Here is a 22,841-nt window from a genome sequence, read left to right on the forward strand (position 1 = left end):
TACATACTGACGAAACTAAAATGAGCTCTAACATGGAAATTAAGCGTTTCCGGACACATGTCCACATAACATCTTTTCTTTATTTGTGTGTGAGGAATGTTTCCTGAAAGTTTGGCCGTACCTTTTTGTAACACCCTGTATATATAGTTAAGGCTCACCGGTCACTTGACCATCTTCTTCTTCCGTGCGAATGCACAAACAGTGCCCGAACTCTTACGGGAATCGGCAACGAGCCGCGAGTAATGAGTATAATGGGCGGGGGCAGTACGAATGTAGTGCGGGACAATACGTTGAGAATGTGGGTTTCGCGAGAGGCGTGCCAGAGATAAATCCCTACAGTCGCGCTATCCTCTGTGTCCTCGGTGGCTCAGATGGATAGAGCGTCTGCCATGTAAGCAGGAGATCCTGGGTTCGAATCCCGGTCGGGGAACACATTTTCATCTGTCCCCGTTGACGTATGTCAACGCCTGTAAGCAGCTAAGGGTGTTCATTTCATTGTAAGGTTAAACTATCACAAATCTGTACTTTATGTTTCCATTGCGAAAAAATACTTCTGTTGCAGCTGCGACACAGTAAACGTTAGTGTACGCAGCTGTAGTCAGAAGGTCCGAAAGGTTTAAATAACCGAGATTGCGAGGGTGAGTTACTGAAAGACTTTTCTGATTATTTATGTCCTGAAATCTGGCGTGGTATTCAGTTTAAGGGTGAGAGGCAAACGCAAAAAATAATTAGTCTGACGAATGTCGTATCTGCGCAGAGCACAACAAAGAAAGGCCACAGTTAAAAGCCACAGCTAAATCCATGCGTGAGGCGAAAGTCCAGATTGGGACTTGCACTTGACGAGAGACGAGTGGGAAGTACGGCTAATGCTGAAGCATCACAGAGGCGGAAGGGCCCGGACAGAACGGGAGCCCAGATAAGTCCGCTGTGGGCACACACACACACACACACACACACACACAAGCTCTACCCGGCCGACTGACAGCCGGACCGCACGCACATCGGGTTTGGTTTCCGCACGCAGCGCCGCCGCCACCGCCGGCCCTGTGTGGCCACCCGGCCGTTACCCGCCGGAATTAATCGCCTCCCACACGCGTGCGTGCGTGTGCGCGTGTGAGTGCGTCAGACTGGAGCGGGCGCACCGCAGCTGCAGCCGCAGCCGCAGCCGCTAATCCCTCGGCAGACTCCAGTGCTCTGTTCGCAGCTTTCCGTCTCCATGGCGCTGTTAACGGACGGACCCGGTATGTGGCAGTCGCCGCTCTGCGCCTACATCTCACCACTGCCACCCCAGGCAATTAACACCCACTAGTGTGACAAGGGCCTCATCAACACGTTTCTTACAGTTCTTCCTCAATAAGCATCCATGTAACTCACCCTGCGTTTTGACTGGTATTCGCGTAGAAATTCCAGTCTCGGTGCCGTAATCAAAAATGTTGAAACACGATCTCGTAGCAGACTCCGGATGAAGAACGAAAACCAAAGTTCACCACCATAAAATGGTACAAATGGCTCTGAGCACTATGGGACTTAATTGCTGTGATCAGTCCCCTAGAACTTAGATCTACTTAAACCTAGCTAACCGTAGCGGTCGCGCGGTTCCAGACTGTAGCGCCTAGAACCGCTCGGCTACTCTGGCCGGCATAAAGGTGGTGGTTGGTACTGTGTTGTCTGCAGAAAAGTACTAATGGCGCAATGGCTCGTTTAGCAGGTCTCTGTGACTTCAAACGTATAGTAGTCGTTGGATGTCACCTGAGTAACGAATCCATAAGGGACATTTGTACCCATCTAAAGTTGACCAAGGGTACAATTAGGATTGTGAAGTGGAAATGCGAAGGAACAACCGTAGATAAACCGAGACGAGGCAGACCTCATTCACAGACAGACAGGGATCGCCAAGCACTGAAGAGTGTGATCCTAAAAAATCGCATGAAATCGGAGGGGACTGTGCGGCTGATCCCGGCGGAGGTTCGAGTCCTCCCTCGGGCATGGGTGTGTGTGTTTGTCTTTAGGATAATTTAGGTTAAGTAGTGTGTCAGCTCAGGGACTGATGACCTTAGCAGTTAAGAAACATAAGATTTCACACACATTTGAACATTTTTGAAATCGGTGGAAGGAATCACTCGTGATATGCAAAGTGGTATCAGCAGTCTGACCAGGATAATAACAGTGCGTAGGTAGTTGAAGAGACTGGATGGCAATAGTCGAGCAGTCTTCATAAAGCACACATTTCTGTAGTCAATGCCAAGCAGCGCTTGGCGTAGGGTACCGAAAGTGAATAACTCCCCTACTGTGGTCATCTTCAGACCATTGAGTAGGAACCTCTTTCTGTTGGAGAATTTGTAGCAGTTCTGAAGCGAATGCCGTGAAGTGTTTCCTTCAGTTTAGAAATAGAATTGAACTCACGAGGGCTTAAGTCAGGGAAGTGTAGTAGGTGGAATAGCACTTAGCAGCCCCATCAGTCAAACAAATCAGTAACAGCTTGCACTGTACGTGCTTGAGTATTGTCCTGCAAAATGATAGTCAGAGCCTGCAGGAAGTGTCATCTTCTGTCTCTTTGCTGTTTATTTTAGGAACACAACCTACGACCTGCTTAGAAGTGATGACACTTTCTGCTGGAACTGACCATCATTTTGCAGGACAATGCTCAAGCACGTACAGTGCAAGCTGTTACTGATTTGTTGACCGATGGGGCTGCTAAGTGCTATACCACCCACTGCACTCCCCTGACTTAAGCCCTCGTGAGTTCAACTGGCTTTCTAATAGGCCATCCGCCACAGAAGCTAGAAGACGTTGCTCTACAGACTGTGGTAGCAATATGATGGCTGCCTTACCGAGCCCCGAACTCGGGACCTTTGCCTTTTTGTGGGTAACTGCTCTACCATCGTCACAGGTGGAATTAAAGCTGTGAGGACAGGGCGTGAATCGTGGTTGAGTAGCTCAGTAGGTAGAGCACTTGCCCCCGACAGGCGAAGGTCTCGTGTTCGAGCCTCGGTCCGGTACACAGTTTTAATCTACCAGGAAGTTTCGTATCAGCGTACACTCCGCTGCAGAGTGAAAATCTCATTCTGGACACACTGTGATACGCAACAACGGATTACAACAGCCACTCGGACATCGCCACTGAAATGATAGCACATGTCCAGCAGTCGCTCCATAACACACACGTCCAGCAGTCGCCCCATAACAGGCTGGAAGTGTGTATTGGCCACTGCCGGTGGTCATTTTGAATACAACCTCTGAGGGTCAATAGTCTCGTTACTGCTCAAAATTCAGTTAGTGTGTGCACCTTTGTTGTTCCTTAGCGTGTGTTACCACAAGAACGGCACAATGTCATTTTGAAAATACGGCAACTCGTAAAGAGTCCTGCAACGAGCACCACTGACATTCTAATTTAATCTACTTTTAGTTTCTTAACGTCAGTAGGCATTGTTCCATTGAAAAAGTGAATGTTTACGCAAAAATACACTCACTAACTATTATTACAACCTGCTGATTGGTTAAAAATACGAGCCCCTAAGTACCAGTCCATTCTGTTTACCAAATCAATAGCGCTTCCGATTTGCGGTGGAAGTTTTAGGTGATGGACCCTGTATACTGATGCTGGCTAATTCAATATTTTACAGATAATCAAATATAAAACTATGAATGGTTCACAAACTTCCTATAAAACATTTTCAAGTCTCGATCGCATTTAACGTAAATTTTATTTGCAAAGTGATGACAAATTTAGATACCTTAACTACTGAAGTGTTGGCAGAAGAGCCAACACCGTGTTGCTAGAGGAGGCCGAAATGCACGCTGTTAAGCTCACGCAGATTGGCGTGAGGTCTGGAACAAGGTAAAGTAATTATCCTATAAAGAAAAGAACGTAGTTCTTGGAATACTTAACTTTAATCCAAAATTGTAGAACATCTCTCTTGACGGTACATGCTTCAAGATAAATATCAATTGAATACGGCGCCTTGCTAGGTCGTAGCAAATGACGTAGCTGAAGGCTATGCTAACTATCGTCTCGGCAAATGCGAGCGTATTTGTCAGTGAACCATTCCTAGCAACGTCGGCTGTACAACTGGGGCGAGTGCTAGAACGTCTCTCTAGACCTGCCGTGTGGTGGCGCTCGGTCTGCAATCACTGACAGTGGCGACACGCGGGTCCGACGTATACTAATGGACCGCGGCCGATTTAAAGGCTACCACCTAGCAAGTGTGGTGTCTAGCGGTGACACCACAACTACCATCTTCAGACCTGAGAGCAGACAAATCAAAAGAAAAACTGCAGTAAGTAACAAGTTACGTAAAAATTGCTACTGGATTACTTTCAAAAATTTAAAGGGAATTAACGTGTCACATGTGGTATTATAAATGCAACTTGCAGCGTTCAACACCGTTGCACTGGTCATACCATTCTTTTTTACCTGATCATCAGCTAAAAATCTGTTATACTCAGCCTGAATCGAACACAAAGGCCAATATATTATGTGCTGACAAACGTTTGTCTGTACATAACGAAGAGAAAATTTTATAAAATTAAAAAAATTATAGATGGTTTTTAAAATTTTAAAATTCTCAGAGGAAAAGCAGTGACACTCAAAATGAGCAGCAAGAGAAACACCATACTGGGCAGGACTCCTCGCGATATTTCCGCAGTGAGACGTCCCCCGAACGGCCCCATCTGACTGACATCTCCTATGTTCTTTGCTGTTCGGATTCACGATCGAAGCAGACGATTATTTCTGCCATTTGACAGCCACAAATTTCTCCTCACTTTCAAAATTTCGCGGGAAGCCCTCAGAATTTTCTCCGAAAGCTCATGTTGTATTTCCATGAACTGACTAGAAGTTTGCCGGCCGCGGTGGTCTAGTGGTTCTAGGCGCGCAGTCTGGAACCGCGGGACTGCTACGGTCGCAGGTTCGAATCCTGCCCCGGGCATGGATGTGTGTGATGTCCTTAGGTTAATTAGGTTTAAGTAGTTCTAAGTTCTAGGGGACTGATGACCACAGATGTTAAGTCCCATAGTGCTCAGAGCCATTTGAACCATTTTTTTGACTAGAAGTTGGTAATGGAGGGGCTATCACTCCGATTGTCTTTGAATTCGTATAGGTGCAAAATGCAACTCGCTCCCACGCTGTGTACGGTAATATTGTGGTGGCACTTTCTCTGTGTATGCTTTGAGGAAAGGCCGAAGCTGTTTCAGGCTGTTTCTGGCTATCATACCCTCCAGTGCACAATTGTCTCTTTCGCACAGCTGTGAGCACACACCTTATACAGGGTGTTTCAAAAATGACCGGTATATTTGAAACGGCAATAGAAACTAAACGAGCAGCGATAGAAATACACCGTTTGTTGCAATATACTTGGGACAACAGTACATTTTCAGGCAGACAAACTTTCGAAATTACAGTAGTTACAATTGTCAACAACAGATGGCGCTGCGGTCTGGGAACCTCTATAGTACGATATTTTCCACATATCCACCATGCGTAGCAATAATATGGCCTAGTCTCTGAATGAAATTACCCGAAACCTTTGACAACGTGTCTGGCGGAATGGCTTCACATGCAGATGAGATGTACTGCTTCAGCTGTTCCATTGTTTCTGGATTCTGGCGGTACACCTGGTCTTTCAAGTGTCCCCACAGAAAGAAGTCACAGGGGTTAATGTCTGGCGAATAGGGTGGCCAATCCACGCCGCCTCCTGTATGTTTCGGATAGCCCAAAGCAATCACACGATCATCGAAATATTCATTCAGGAAATTAAAGACGTCGGCAGTGTCGTCTAAGGCAGTTTGTACCGCCACAAATTCACGAAGAATGTCCAGATAGCGTGATGCAGTAATCGTTTCGGATCTGAAAAATGGGCCAATGATTCCTTTAGAAGAAATGGCGGCCCAGACCAGTACTTTTTGAGGATGCAGGGACGATGGGACTGCCACATGGGGCTTTTCTGTTCCCCATATGCGCCAGTTCTGTTTATTGACGAAGCCGTCCAGGTAAAAATAAGCTTCGTCAGTAAACCACATGCTGCCCACATGCATATCGCCGTCATCAATCCTGTGCACTATATCGTTAGCGAATGTCTCTCGTGCAGCAATGGTAGCGGCGCTGAGGGGTTGCCGCATTTGAATTTTGTATGGATAGAGGTGTAAACTGTGGCGCATGAGACGATACGTGGACGTTGGCGTCATTTGGACCACAGCTGCAACACGGCGAACGGAAACCCGAGGCTGCTGTTGGATCACCTGCTGCACTAGCTGCGCGTTGCCCTCTATGGTTGCCGTACGCGGTCGCCCTACCTTTCCAGCACGTTCATCCGTCACGTTCCCAGTCCGTTGAAATTTTTCAAACAGATCCTTTATTGTATCGCTTTTCGGTCCTTTGGTTACATTAAACCACCGTTGAGAACTTCGTCTTGTTGCAACAATACTGTGTTCTAGGCGGTGGAATTCCAACACCAGAAAAATCCTCTGTTCTAAGGAATAAACCATGTTGTCCACAGCACACTTGCTCGTTGTGAACAGCACACGCTTACAGCAGAAAGACGACATACAGAATGGCGCACCCACTGACTGCGTTGTCTTCTATGTCTTTCACATCACTTGCAGCGCCATCTGTTGTTTAAAATTGTAACTACTGTAATTTCGAAAGTTTGTCTGCCTGAAAATGTACTGTTGTCCCAAGCATATTGCAACAAACGGTGTATTTCTATCGCTGCTCGTTTAGTTTTTATTACCGTTTCAAATATACCGGTCATTTTTGAAACACCCTGTAGTACCCGGCCTGGGAACGCCGTTAGCTCTGCGAGCCTTCTCATGCCGTTCTAGTGCCCTCGAGCGAATACATGGAAAGTTCCCGATAGTCCATTCCTCTGTCACCCAACGTTCTAAGCTTGCAGCTCGCGTTCCAGCAATGGGGAATTTCTTGAACTCGGCACTCCATACTTCACAAGCCCTGCTCCTCGATCCAGAGACTTTCAGATAATACAATCAGCAGTAACGACATTTATGGTCACTTAGGAATATGTGGTTCACCATTTACGTCTCAATGTACAAATGGTTCAAATGGCTCTGAGCACTATGGGACTCAACTGCTGTGGTCATTAGTCCCCTAGAACTTAGAACTAGTTAAACCTAACTAACCTACGGACATCACAAACATCCATGCCCGAGGCAGGATTCGAACCTGCGACCGTAGCGGTCTTGCGGTTCCAGACTGCAGCGCCTTTAACCGCACGGCCACTTCGGCCGGCTCTCAATGTACACAAATACGCCATAATTTCTCTTTCCAGTTCAGTACCTCCTCGTCTGTTATTCAATCTACGCTTCCAAACTTCAGCATTATTCTGTAGCACCACATTTCAAAAGCTTCTGTTCTCTCCGTGTCTAAACTGTTAATCGTCTACGTTTCACATCTATACAAGATTACACTCCCGACTAATACCTTCAGAAAAACTTCCTATCACTTACGTTCAGCTTCATTCTTCGCCCAATTGTAAATACTGTTTGTATTCGTTACTGGCAAGATTTGGTTTTTATGCCAATGTCAAGCAGTAATAGCTACGCAAGCATGCCTGTCACATAGCTATTGATTGACCGGCAGATGGCAAGAAAACAAAAACGAACAACAAGAAGTAGCCTGTACACTCCATGTAACTGCACTAAAATTCATAACAGTAATTCGAACGACACTTGCTGTAAGTGTGTCTTCTGTAAAATGTCACAGGAATCATGAAAAACACAGTATATTCATCACTGAGTGTACATGGAGGTGTGGTTTAAAAAGAAAATGGCGCCCAAGTGTAAACTCAGACTTGGTATTAATAGAAACCGCTACCTTGGTGATAATTAGTAACTTGCTAATACCACTGTATAACAACTCATACAAACTACAAAAAACATACTCCTACACATGCAGTACATTGTTTTATTACTACCTCTCGGTAACCCTCAAGTGATACAGTATAAATAATATTTTACACTCAATAATTGATAAAGAGTATTTGTTAATTTTTAGTCTCATTGGGTTCTCCTAGTCCATTCTATGTAATTATAGAATACTTGTATAAGAGGGGCGGTCAAATGAAAATCGAACATTCCCCACAACGGGCTCATGGAATGGTATCATGCAAAAGTAGTCTCCACAAACGTTAAGACTTTCATCCCACTGGTTGGTGAGATGATAAATTCTCGTTTCATAGAACGCAGCAGTCGATGACGGATCCACAACCGCATCCACTTGTGCTTTCCCTCATCTGACTGAAATTGGCGTCCATGCGTGTCTTTCTCCAAGTCGCCAAAGATATGAAAATCATACAGTGAAAGATCTGGGCTGTATAGAGGATGTTCCACCGTTTTCCAGTCAAATCGCTGAAGCGTTACCTTCGCCCAGTAGGCAGTGACGTTTGGAAGGTAGGAGACGAGGTACTGGCAGAAGTAAAGCTGTGAGGATGGGTCGTGAGTCATGCTTGGGTAGCTCAGTTGGTAGAGCACTTGCCCGCGAAAGACAAAGGTCCCGAGTTCGAGTCTCTGTCCGGCACACAGTTTTAATCTGCCAGGAAGTTTCATACCAGAGCACATTCCGCTGCAGAGTGAAAATCTCATTCTAAAATCCATTGGTGTTAACACATCTTCCGGTAAGGTCTTGATGACCTTCTTGTTCGACTGGAGGCACCGTCTGTGTGAAACCACTATCAAAACACAGCCCTATGAAGACACTTTTCACAAGTTGTGACACGCCACAAAGTAATAACGTTCTGGAATGCTGTCGGACAGAATCGTGATAATGCCCGCCACCAGACTAAGGCTACGCTTCAGCGATTTGGGTGGGACAGACTACAATATCCTCCGTACAGCCCAGATCTGACAGCTTGCGATTTTGACGTCTTTGGCGACGTAAAGAAAGAGATACGTGGACGTCGGTTTCAGTCGGACGAGGAAGTGCAAGAATGGGGGCTGCTGTGTACCCGTCACCGACCGACTCCGTTCTACGAAACAGGAATTGATCATCTCACCTCCCAGTGGGATAAATGTCTTAACGCGTGTGGTTATTACTTTTGATTCGAATTTTCCATGGTCCCACTGTAGCAGGTGTTCCATTTTCATTTGAGTGTCCCTTACAACTTTTACAACGTCATCCCTTGTGGATTAATAAGAATATATTGCACAGCTCCAACCTAAGGTAACTCAGCAGAAACTGGAAGAGAGGATAGAGGAATGCTGAAGTCCTGCCTCAGTACATGAGTCTCAAAAACTGCAGAATACTGCCTGCGAAAGGCAGAGATGTGTGTTCGAAATCCAGATGAGGATACATGTTTTGCTACATTTATTGTACTCTACAATTGTGTCTTGAAGTTTTCCTGGCATAACGAATATTCAGTGACATTTCAGGATTACATACAGATGACGTCAACATCTTTCCATGACATTGCGGCTGAACTATTTAGCCATCTTCTAGGGAGATTTACGGTGGAGATTGCTGGTAAACATCGCTAATTTTGGTGCTGTGGCGCATTCTAATGGGTTAGTGCTACATGATCTCCAACTATCGAGTTCGCCATCATCTATATAGATGTTCCATCTATATAGATGTTCCATCTGAGGCACGAAGGTGCACACCTAGTTTTGATATTGCAATCATGCACTGTATCAAACTGCGGACACACATGATTAATATACAGTGGTCAAAATTATTAACTGTGAACAGATGTGTCATTAGGCATAAAATTTTGTCTTTTGACGATATTATCCTGTGCTATCGAGTTGAAACCTACCATAACGATTAATAAGCTCAATTTACCATTATGTTGAAGCAACATCCCAGCCATGGGCAAAGACTGTAACTTTTCTTGGCTCGCTAAAGGATGATCTCAGCTTGTGGAAAGTTAGTCTACCGAATATCATGTAAGTGCGGTAAAAGCTACATTGGTCAGACCACATGAGCAATACATGAAATCTGCATTTAACATGATCACCACACTTTAATTTCACACGCAGCTAGTCATCCGTAGCCGACCATTGTGTCTTCTCAGGTCTGCTCTGCAACGAAAATCTTGGCTATGATGCAATACTTCTGTGAGTCACTTCAATGAATCTGTCGAAATACGTTTGGCGAAGATAGTATGAAAGGTAAGGCGAGGGGTTTGGTGCTTTTTTTAATATGTTAAGAAAGAAAATTATGTGCCTAATGACCTGTCTGTAGTCGAGACGGCATAAGAAGCTCCCTGACGGCTCATGGTGTTGTTCCCAGCTTTCAACAGTACAGAGCAGTTGCAACACTGGGGCGTTGCCAGAGACGCAGTTACAAAATCTCCTTACGTTATTGACCCGCGAAGCTGTCACATCAGTCCAAAAATATCAGGGGTCAATTTTCGCCTATTCAACTACAGCCAGATTATTGTCCCGTGCGCGACTTCGATATGAAATAGAAAGCGAGGTGTGATCTCTTGGCTTTGTGCCGAAGCAAACGTTTCCTTCGTGTCCACAGGGCGCACGCAGCTCTTTGTGCGTGAGTCCACTCTCAGTCGTTTGCCACCGGTACATGCAGGATGGCCAAACAAGGACCATCTTGTCTTTTACACCAACGTATATTCCCAAAATACATGTCGCTCGGATCTGGTGGGATACGGATCCTGGAACTTGATCTGCTGTTTGCTGCTAGCAGAATACACCGGTAAATTAGTATTACTGACAAGAGAACATTACTTTGTAAGTAGGCTGTTTACGTTTTTATGTTGATAACACCTCGTAGCTATCTGTATGAAAATCACTGACTGTGCTGTGTGCAGTCTGTGGCTGGTTGGCATTGTTGGAATATTTGCTTTTGTAGTGTTGGGCGGTTGGATGTGAACAGCGCGTAGCGTTGCGCAGTTGGAGGCGAGCCGCCAGCAGTGGTGGATGTGGGGGGAGAGATGGCAGAATTTTGAGAACGGACGATCTGGACGTGTGTCCATCAGAAAGAGTGAATTTGTAATACTGTATATCATGAACTGATGTGTATATATATATATATATATATATATATATATATATATATATATATATATGATAACTTTTGAAAGTAAATACATTGTTTGCTCTCTATCAAAATCTTTCATTTGCTAACTATGCCTATCAGCAGTTAGTGCCTTCAGTAGTTGGAATCTTTTATTTGGCTGGCATTATTTGCGCTCGGTGTATTGCAGTAGTTCGAGTAACGACGATTTTTGTGAGGTAAGTGATTCATGAAAGGTATAGGTTATTGTTAGTCAGGGCCATTCTTTTGTAGGGATTATTGAAAGCCAGATTGCGTTGCGGTAAAAATATTGTGTCAGTTTAGTGAATGTCTGAGTACGTTCAGTTTTGCTCAGATGTTTGAAAATCAAATAACGTAAGGGGTTTACCAGCACAGTAATTCATAAAGAATTTTCTAAGGGGATATTTCACCTTATTTAACAATAATACAGATTTTTCTCCCGCACTCGGAAAGAAAACGTCCGTGCAATATCAATTGACACGTTACTTTACCAGATTTCGATACTGCCATAAGGGCATTTGGTGTTTCAAGAAGAGATTCTCCAATTACGTAAGTCTGCAAGCTTTCGTGGCCGTTGTCACCAAAGTTAAAATATTCTGGGTTGTTGGACCGCGTCCTATTTCCTTCTAAAATTATGGTCATTTGGACTGCTTTGTTGGGATGTTCTTCAGGATGTTTCCGTTCCACTGTTTTTCCAACAGACGGGTCGAAACGTCGATTATTTTAGATGGAAATATTCCTTTAACACTATGAAAAAGCGGGTGGTCAGTGTAAAATAACCATTTTGGGCATCCTACATGAGGACGATGAACTTGTTCATCTGGTGATCCCAAAAGACTCTACGGGACAGGACAGCCGTTGGATGTATGTGGCTTTCGATATTGGAAGAACTAGCGAGAAAATTTTCAGATCTAGTTCTGTTGAATGACAATGATGTCAATATCCATTTGAGAAACAATATAATCAAGCTGCAGTCACTAGCACATAATCAGTTCTCTTCGTCAAGTCTTACCAAATAACTGAAATAAACATGGTAAAAAGAGAATATTTAGAGGATCGTCCGTCACAGGCTTAGAAGTCTGGTCGATTTTGTTTAACATTCTCTTGTCAATCGTGTGAACTACGTAAAGAAATTTCGTTCATTTTATGCGCACAGTATACAAAAACCTTTATGGTTTAAGTATTTCTTTACAGATTATCATTACCGTAATGATTTTGTTTCACGATAATTAGCTACTTACAAATTTCAGCTAACGCGATACACGTATGAGAAACGGTAATAAACTAAAAAGTAAACAAAAAATATGAATGTAGAACGTAAAATTACAGTTTAAAATATAAAATAAGAATAAGTAAAATGAATAATTACAGTAATAATATACATTTACATGTTTTAATTAGGAACACTAAAAGTACTCCACCAGCACACTGTGTATAGCTTTTAATAGTAAAATGTTATTTGAGAAACCAGCTTTACTACACATGAAAGGGGGTGGTGTGACAACTTACTTCATTTGTGTTATTACAAAAGATTCCGTTTTCCAAATTAACTGTTGTTGGTGGAGTATTTTACAAAAGTAAAAATTATTACAAAAATTATTGTTAAGATATTAAGAACGCTCATTACATTTCAACTTTTATATGAAACACATATTTTATGTATCATGGTATCGAAGATATTTCCTCTGAACCGGGCCGGCCGAAGTGGCCGTGCGGTTAAAGGCGCTGCAGTCTGGAACCGCAAGACCGCTACGGTCGCAGGTTCGAATCCTGCCTCGGGCATGGATGTTTGTGATGTCCTTAGGTTAGTTAGGTTTAACTAGTTCTAAGTTCTAGGGGACTAATGACCTCAGCAGTTGAGTCCCATAGTGCTCAGAGCCATTTTCCTCTGAACCTAATATGTTAAAATACGTTTCCGGGTGTGTTTTACCCACGGAAAGTGAAACTGGGCAAAAACAAAAACATGCGTATCGCATCATATTGACCGCTCTACATACCCTGGAAGTTTCATAAAGACTGTTTATTTACACTTGCTAATGTTCCCTCGGGAAGCCGGCCGTTGTGGCCAAGCGGTTCTAGGCGCTGTAGTTTGGAACCGCGCGACCGCTACGGTCGCAGGTTCGAATCCTGCCTCGGGCATGGATGTGTGTGATGTCCTTAGGTTAGTTATGTGTAAGTAGTTCTAAGTTGTAGGGGACTGATGACCTCAGATGTTAAGTCCCACAGTGCTCAGAGCCATTTGAACCATTTGTTGCCTAGGGAGCTCCTGTTTGGACTTGTTTGGTGAGCGCATAGTGTGTAGACTGTGGGAAATGTTCTTAGGACCTATCTCCTTTGATACAGAGTTCTTTACGTTATGTGTTTCAGATCTGAGCTAAAGTCGATTTTATTCGACGAGTTTTCCAGTTCCAGTTTGGCTAACTTACACAACTAAAGGTTTCTGTCTGCGTATGTCACTGTACTTCTTGCTCACTGAGATTGAACCCAGTTTGTTTATGAAAATTACTTGTGCTTGTCTTATGTAATTTATTTTTGGTGTCGAGGATTAACTCTGCTGAATGTTGTTTACTGGAAGACTTGTCGGCCTTGTTGTTTAAATTTTATTTATACATAGATTTGTTCATTTGGATCCAGCCTAAAGGGCTCAATCAATATTTCTCTGAATATAATTGCCCATTGGTTGTTTTCATATGATGGGCGTAGAGGTGTCAGTTGGTGAGTTGAGCAAATGTTACCGATGATTGATCCTTTCGAACTTATGTTAAGCGAAATCTTTTCTGTCTGTTTTGGTAAGGCCAGATTCCATACTGTGCTTCATTCACTTTGAAATCGAAGCTCTACATAGCGTACAAGGCTAAACCTCAACTGAAAGTTTCCCAATTTGCAAGTGGAAAAAAATGTGTGTGAAATCTTATGGGACTTAACTGCTAAGGTCATCAGTCCCTAAGCTTACACACTACTTAACCTAAATTATCCTAAGGATAAACACACACACCCATGCCCGAGGGAGGACTCGAACCTCCGCCGGAACCAGCCGCACAGTCCATGACTTGCAAGTGGAAATCTGTTGCTTGTTTTCTTATATTCCTTTGGGTTATGAAATTTCAAGTGCCTCGTAAGAAAAGAAAAACAGTGTTTTTACAAATTATTAAGTTTATTCTGGGAGACGTGTTATTTTTCCTTGCCTTGGCACCTTAACACTCCCACCACCTAGCTTGCTAGCACATTTAATTCATTTTTGACAGTTTGTTCGAAATTCGAAAGAGGGAGTACATATTTGCATACGCGTGCATTCTCAGATGGAATAACATTATACAAATTGCGGTGAAACCGGTAGACGCTGGTACCGCAGAGGTAAGCTACTTGCGTGGCCCTTCGCGCCAGTTCTCGATACAAAGTCAATGGCGAAAAACAGAGACCTCCGGTGTCAAATTCAGCTGAGGTTTCCATAATGAGATTTTCACTCTGCAGCGGAGTGTGCGCTGATATGAAACTTCCTGGCAGATTAAAACTGCGTGCCGGACTGAGACTCGAACACGGGACCTTTGCCTTTCGCGTGCAAGTGCTCTACCAACTGAGGTACCCAAGCACGACTCACGCCCCGTCTTCCTTGGGTAGGTCATTTGGTAGAGCACTTGCCCGCGAAAGGCAAAGGTCCCGTGTTCGAGTCTCGGTCCGGCACACACTATTAATCTGCCAGGAAGTTTCAACTGTGGTTGACTGAAGCAGAGACATTGCGGAAAAATTGCCGACGTCATCTGGCTGCAATCCCAAAACTGTAATAGGTGGCATGCAAGAGATAACGTTTAGTTCAACACCATCTGCTCCGTGTTCCCTTTGCAATATCCCAGATGTGCGCCAAGCGAGAAATAAGGAAACGTTCAGGTTCGCTTATTCTTTACCCCATCGTGCTTCTAGGGTAGCTCACAAAACACTGTGTGACGAAAGGAATTTCAGTCGATGTCCCGCCGCAGTTTCATGCTCGGCTTCCAGGCGGATAGGCAAATTTTCGCCGGCGCACGAGGTCCTCCTTTCTGCAGCCATTACTGTTCGCGGTTACTGCGCCAAGACCTCGGCATCTCCGGCATTACGAAAGGCTCGGTTCGTCACAATGGATTTCCGATACTCCTATGGTACGAGGAGGTTATTTTACGGTTCCCTGTACCGGCATGCACCCGGCACATTAACACTGGTAACCGTTTTCGCAGCAGCGGAGCAAGAACAGATGCATGTAGAAACCGATTTACGCCCCCACACAGAGTGCGCTCGCAGCATGTTTTGAAGACAGATAATGTGCGAGGGCTGTTCAGTAAGTAATGCCCCAATTTTTTTCTCTGAATATATTTATTGTTAAGAGTCAGAATTTGGTGAAAATATACATCAACATGTCTTGTACACTTCCTACTTTTCTACGTAGTCTCTATCACATTCTATGGCCGTACGCCAACGTTGTGGAAGAGCATGTGTTCCCTGCTGGAAAAAGCTCTTGTCCTGTAGGCGAAGCCATGTTTTCACTGCGTGACTGACACACTCTCGTCGTCTTCAAAGTGTGTTCCCCGTAGAGAATATTTAAGCAGCCCAAAGAGCTGGAAGTCTCAGGGTGCCAGGTCTGGACTGTAGGATGGATGAGGCAATTATGTCCATCCCAAAAAAAATGGTTCAAGTGGCTCTGAGCACTATGGGACTCAACATCTGAGGTCATCAGTCCCCTAGAACTTAGAACTACTCAAACTTAACTAACCTAAGGACATCACACATATCCATGCCCGAGGCAGGATTCGAACCTGCGACCGTAGCGGTCGCGCGGTTCCAGACTGTAGCGCCTACAACCGCTCGGCCACTCCGGCTGGCTGTCCATCCCAATTTGGCGATGTGTTCTCGGGTACTCAGACTTACATACGGGCTTGCATTTTCTTGCTGGATTATTATCCGATCGAACACATCTGAAGCGGTTCTTGAGTTTATTCAGAGTCCTCACATATGCCTCTAAATTAATGGTTGACCCTCTTAGATTCGCATCCACTAGAATAACGCCATCACAATCCCAGAAGACTGTCACCATGACTATTCCGGCAGAAGGGGGTTGTTTTGAATTTCTTCTCTTGTGTGTGAATGAAGATGATGCTACTCCATGGACTGACTTTTTGTTTCCGGCGCAAAGTGGTGCACCCAGCGTTCGTCCCCCGTAACGATCCGTCGGTCTTCAAAACGCTCCAACAATTCAGGTGAAAAGCCCTTTCTTTGAATCTTGTAATCCTCCGTGAGCATTCGTGGAACCCATTGTGAGTACCTCTCTGAATATCCCAGAATCTCCATCATTGCAAATGCTCACCGACAACTGTAGAGCCAATTGTCGAGTTGTGATGCGCCGGTCGGCACGAATAATGGCATCCGCACTATTCAGCATGTCCGGAGCAGTGGCTGCAACAGGACGTCCCCAGCGTGGCTGATCGTGGAGCTCTGTTTCTGCATAACTTTCTTTCTCCATTGCCCAACTGTACTCCTATCAACTGCAGCATCGCCATACACTGCACACAAACGCTTATGGAAGTTCACCACTGTTTCTTTTTCTGCACATATTAATTCAGTAACAGCATGGTGACTGTAACGTGAGTCGTATATAGACACCATTTTGACGCTGTACTACGGCTCTGCCATCAGCCAGAACGGTTCGAAACTTCACCGGCGCAAGAAACGAACATCAAATGTGTAGAACCAACAAGGACGTTTGTCTATGTGCAGTCGTGGACAAAACGAACGAGACCCCTCGCCTTTTCGTTATGCTGATCGGCACAGCTTTAAAGTCTGCTACACAGCATAACAGTCAAGGCGACGAAGTGCTACCAACACTATGCACAGCAGTGAAATTGAAAAACTTTTCGAACTTTGGCCGACTGTTTTAAATCGTGTGGAAGACTATATTGATGCTGATTAGTGTGTTAAACAAAACATGTAAATGTAAGATATAAATGAAAGGAGAAACGCTAATTAGTATGAACTGTACTAATAAAAATGAATTTCAGCTTATCGAGATAACATAACTGTTTTAGTAAGACCAACTACCCCACATCGTTACGAATTAGGAAAATATTATGCGCATTCGACCGCGAAACGGTCTGTGTCAACATTCAGACCAGTCATACTGGATTGCCGTTGCTGACCTACCATGAAAGTGTGCAAATTTAGCAATGTGTGAAGATTCATAACCAAATTCAGTTAAAAATAACCCAGTGCCACATTTAACTCAATTCAATTACTGACAGAAGAGGAAAAAGTAGGCACTAACACGTATGAAATTCTACAAGAGTTTCATATCGACATCCACAGGGCGCCAGTACAGAATAAAGGTAGCAACGAAATATATTGGGGGCGCGAGAATTTCTTGAAATTGCTTTACTGATAGTCTATCTGCCTCCATCGAGATTAGAACCGAAAACAAACCAGACCTCCCTTGCAGTAGTATACACGTTTCACTACGCTTGCAGACAACCCAGGCAAACAGCCCTCTATTACTTCCCCAGACATGAATAAGCCGGCAATTTCGCAATGAAAATGGCAAAATGATCTGCAGTTTCTGTTGCATAGAGCTTTATGGACCCAAAAACATGAGTTTTATACCTTTATGTCCCCGCTTATGTGACATTCATTCGGGATGTTTATAGAAATAACAAAGTACTGTTATTAGCGAGTAAATTTAGTAGAATAATTCTGCATCACCCCAGGAAATAAACGGCGACATAGCTGCCAAACGTATTCTACAATGTTTCGAATCCTCCATTAGATTCACCACAGCTAGAAAACGTTCATTAGCCGAAGTATTTCTTAAGCTAGCTAGCAATGGGAATTCTCGCACTTCTAAAACGAGGTGGCATTAATACTGGACTCTGAATTGCAATGTGTATAGGCAAATGGATTTTATTTGCATTCCTGTAAACATGATTTGGATCGAAAGCGTAGCTACGATTAATATGCTGATGTATCGACTGCAAGTAGAACATGTCGAATAAAGAGTAAGTGGAATTATTTATGTGGCCCTCATCCTCCGTAATTGTCGTAGCTATTTTCGTTGTTAGGATTTCGTCACCTAAATCGATAAAAATGAAACACACTAATCAGCATTATTATAGTCTTACACATGATTGAAAACAGTCTGACAAAGTTCGGGAAGTTTTTCAATTTCACTTCTGTACATAGTATGTTGGTAGCACTTCGTCGCCTTGCCTGTTATGCTGTGTAGCAGACTTTGAAGCTGTGCGGATCAGCATAACGAAAAGGCGAGGGGTCTCGCTCGTTTTGTCCACGACTGTAAATTAATGGCTTTTTTTTTTTTTTTTTTTTTTAATGTGGGGATTTACTTATTGAACGACCCTCGTAAATACCTAAAGAGAAAACTTATTCTCCTCATTTACACCCGTTTTCCTTTTTTACATCTTGTACATTTTTTTTGTTTTCAATTTGTAACGTTTTCAGATTTAATTATGTTATATTTGAAACTGTTTGTAGTTTATTGTTGTAACATAACTGTCGGTCTGTGTAGTAATGAGAAAGTGTAGAATTGTTCAGATAAAAAAAATGAATGCGAGGATAATTCGGAAAAAAAACTTTTTCGACAAACGTGGATGCACCTTTGTAACATACGTTAAAAACCACAGAACTTTTATTTGAAGTTTTTGTATATATACTATTGTTTCAACAGTTTTCATTCAGAAATGTTAAGCTCAATTTTTTGCCAAGGTGATGCTTCACCCATTTGCCATATGGGCATGTATAGAAAGAAAGTCTCCCTTATGTTGCTCTGTACTACGACATATTCAAAGCCGATCTGTATCGAAGTGCATCACTTGGGTAGGGCCACCTTGTAAGAACATACTGTCAAACCGTCTACCCTGGTTGCGATTTCAGTGTCAACTAGAGGGCTCAAGTAGCAAGTAGCAATTAAAAGTAGGATTTAACGTTCAGCGCCGTGTGCCATCTGTTGGGCGATACTTTTACTTCATCCTACGAACGTTGTGTCTCATGCTGTGGACATATAACCCATGGCCGAAGAAATGAACCAAGAAGCTAATTTGCTGTCACAAATTTTTACCTAGAAGCAGGACTGATGTATTTGGCTGGAATATTAGAGTCTCCCTCCCCTACCCAGAAATCTTGGTTGTGTAGCGTAGCCGGAGACGTAGATTAGATTGAAACTTGATGATTTCATAATTTGATTGAGTTGGTGAAGCCAACGAATATGAATGCCAAATAAAGTTTGCAGTAACACGTTGACTCATAGTGCAGCTTAATGTTTACATTCGTGACGTATTTAAACACACTTAAGGCTCTTTTCGTCACAAAAACTAAAGCTGCAAGATAAATTCAGGAAACGTATATTAGATAATGGACACGGATCCAACGAATATGACGAATATTTTGATGCATATAATAGACGTCTATAGTAAAAAAAAAAAAAAAAAAAAAAAAAAAAAAAAAAAACCCTACGAAAAATGTCAGTTTATATTTGACAGTAGTATATACAGAGGATGAATATTTTTTCAACTCTGCAATACGCAGGTAAACTTTTGTTTATGTCTTCAAGTACTGCATGAATCCCATTCCTGGTGTCAACTTCCAATCACTTTCACTTGCATATCATCAACCTCAAAACACAATTAACTTTCTATCGAAAAGAACGAGGCAGAAAATTTAAGGATATAGGAAGGTTTTTAGCAAGATGAGAATGGAACTTTTACGAGTCACATTTATTTATCATCCATATGTAAAACATTCTCGGTATTCTTGCCGCGTCAGTTCTAGATAAAATCTCGAGCTTTCGACGATTACCTCCATCGTCATCGTCAGGAGCTGACTGTCTTCACTGCTGCTGTGGTTGTCTCTTTATAGCCCGTGGACGGCTTCTGATTGGTCGGCATATGATTGGTCGGTTACTACGTACTGCTGTCGCAGACGGTGTCACTGTGTGCGCCGGTGGCGCCACCGCTTCCTTTGGAACGTAAACCTTGGAAGGAACGTTTCTGCTGCTTCTCTGCATCAAGCGCGCGTTTCCACGCACAGCTCAGATGGTATCCGCTATCGCGGTTAAAGTTATTTTGGCTTATTATTATTTCAACAGCCTCCTTAATAACAAAATCCCAGTACGTGGAGGCATGGGACAGAACTTTTGTTTCATCGAACAAAATTTTATGTTTGTTCGTGAGGCTGTCATCCGCAATTGCCGATTTCTCCAGTTCTCTGTTTTTAGTATGGCGTTGGTGTTCTGCACAGCGGTCGGAAACGGTACGAATCGTCTGACCTATATAATTACTTCCGCACTCACAGGGTATATTATAAACTCCAGGGACCCTGAGTTGTCCTTAACAGGGCGCATCATCTCCTTAATTTTCTTAGGAGGACGAAAAATCGGTCTTATACCTCGTCTACGCAGGACTCTTCCTCTTTTGCTGGAAATCGCGCCAGAAAAAGGAAGAACCGCAATCGTTGTTTCATCCTATGAGTGTGCAGCATTTTCACGTTTCCTTTTTTTTTTTTTTTTTTTTTTTTTTTTTTTTGGAGAACGCTGCCTTTATATCGCGTGCACCATAGCCATTCTTTCTGAACATGTACTTCAGATGGTTAATCTCGGACCTTATATGGTCCTCGTCAGAAACAGTTTTTGCTCTATATACCAACGCGTTCAAAACGGCTCTCTTCTGAGCAGGATGATGGAAACTCTGTGCAATCAGGTATAAATCGGTACGCATCGGCTTGCGGTGTACAGAGTGGCCAGGACGCCCGTCCGCCTGTCGTTGTACTAAAAGGTCTAAGAAAGGCAGTCTCCATTCCTTCTCCACCTGGACACTGAACTGGATGTTCGAATGTATGCTGTTCGTGTGTTCCATGAATTGTTCGAGAGCCGGCCGAGGTGGCCGAGCGGTTCTAGTCGCTACAGTCTGGAACCGCGCGACCACCACGGTCGCAGGTTCGAATCCTGCCTCGGGCATGGATATGTGTGATGTCCTTAGGTTAGTTAGATTTAAGTAGTTCTAAGTTCTAGGGGACTGATGACCTCAGACGTTAAGTCCCATAGTGCTCAGAGCCATTTGAAGCATTTGAACCAATTGTTCGAGAGCTTCTGCGCGTGTGGCCAGATCATAAATGTATCGTCAACGTAACGATAAAATAAGGATGGACGGAGGGGAGCCGAATTTAATGCACGTTCTTCAAAATTCTCAATAAAAAAGTTAGCCAGTGATGGAGACAACGGAGAGCCCATCGCCATACGTCCGTCATTTCATAAAATTTGTTACCATACAAGAAGTAGGTGGTCGTTATCACGTGCTGGAACAACTTTATAGTTTCAGGAGGAAAAAGATCCGCCAGCATTTTCAAAGTGTCCTCCACAGAAACTTTTGTGCACAGCTATACCACATCCAGGCTGAATAAAGTGTCATTTGGACCAACTCTAATCTGTTTGATTTTCTCAATGAACATCTGGGAGTTTTTGATATGATGTTCACACCGGCCGACTATAGGAGTCATCAACTTTGTGAGGTATTTGGCCAGTTTATAAGTAGAAGAACCAATTGCATTGACAATAGGTCTCATAGGAACATTATCCTTGTGGATCTTCGGTAGTCCGTACAACCTGGGCTGTCTACGAGCTCGGACTCTGAGATTTTTGTAACATCGTCTGGCAGCCCGGAATTCTTCAGTAACTTCATGGTTTTTCTGCTGTACGTCGAAGTTGGGTCCCGTTTCAGACATTTATACGTACTGTCCTCCAACAGTGATGTTATTTTACTATGATATTCGGTAGTATTAAGGACCACGGTGGCATTTTCTTTATCAGCTGGTAATATGATCATCCTATTCAAACCACATATGCCTTGAATGACATATCGTTGAAATATTCACTTTGTACACTTTATGGGCGAGAACACATTTCCGTTGCACTGGAACAGTTCACCTTGTCAGATAGAGGTACACCAGTTAGCAGATGTATTTGTCAGTGTCTATTAGCTTTTACTTGTCACTAATCATAGTGTAACATCTAGAGTGATAAGTAGAAGAAATCATATCGCAACGTTGGTGGAATGCAAAGGGATACAAATTCGTTATTTTGTAAAATGGACTTTGAACTGCGTCAAATCGCGTCTGAGGATCGCAGTTACTGGAAAGAGTGTGAGTTAACGAGCATTTTCCACTCATTTAAGTATATGGCCGAAAGAGTCAGCCTAAAGAAATTGTGAAACGAACCCTGTCGTCCAGGACCGTCTGCTACAAAGGGCACAGATTCACCACGCGATGGCGAATCTCACAGGCGTCTATTGTCTATTGAGGCCAAAGCGCTGTAGTGTGCGAGTGAGACAGGCGAGAACCTACGTCATAGGGAAACCCAGTAGAAGCCGTTTGTGGACGAGGAGACGAATCAGTGCTAAATATGGCGGATCTAAGATCGGCCATAAAGGGAAACATTTATGGAAACTATTTAATTGTGTGGTAGAGCAGGGAATGAAGCCAGAGTAATTTTAATCCGCCATCCTCCATAAAATTTCACGGTGATCCCGATAAAACTTGAATATTGGTCATATCTGTAATGGTTTAGGATTTACTGCTTAAGTGAAATTGACAAGTTTTGTAACAAAGACCTGAATGCTAAAGTCTGAACGCTTTCGTCGATCTTAACGATCGACATTTCACATAGAAGCGTATCATTGAAATGACGAATGTTGTAAACATCAACTCTGTGACTTTATTTGTTTAAAAGATATAGTAAATTTAAATTATCAGTGTTTTCAGTTAAACATCAGATCATCATTTTCTCCACACAAAACACATTGAACGATGACAGCATGAC

General features: G+C 43.4%; 1 non-coding gene across 1 annotated transcript; it reads left to right on the forward strand.

Annotated features, from left to right (window-relative positions):
• The first annotated feature begins 356 nt into the window (after positions 1–356).
• Positions 357–430, forward strand: Trnat-ugu. The gene has a single exon. It is a non-coding gene; the product is annotated as a tRNA-Thr (tRNA).
• The last annotated feature ends 22,411 nt before the right edge of the window (positions 431–22,841 follow it).

This window comes from Schistocerca americana, chromosome 10 (assembly GCF_021461395.2).
Source record: "Schistocerca americana isolate TAMUIC-IGC-003095 chromosome 10, iqSchAmer2.1, whole genome shotgun sequence".
Taxonomy (NCBI): Eukaryota; Metazoa; Arthropoda; class Insecta; order Orthoptera; family Acrididae; genus Schistocerca; species Schistocerca americana.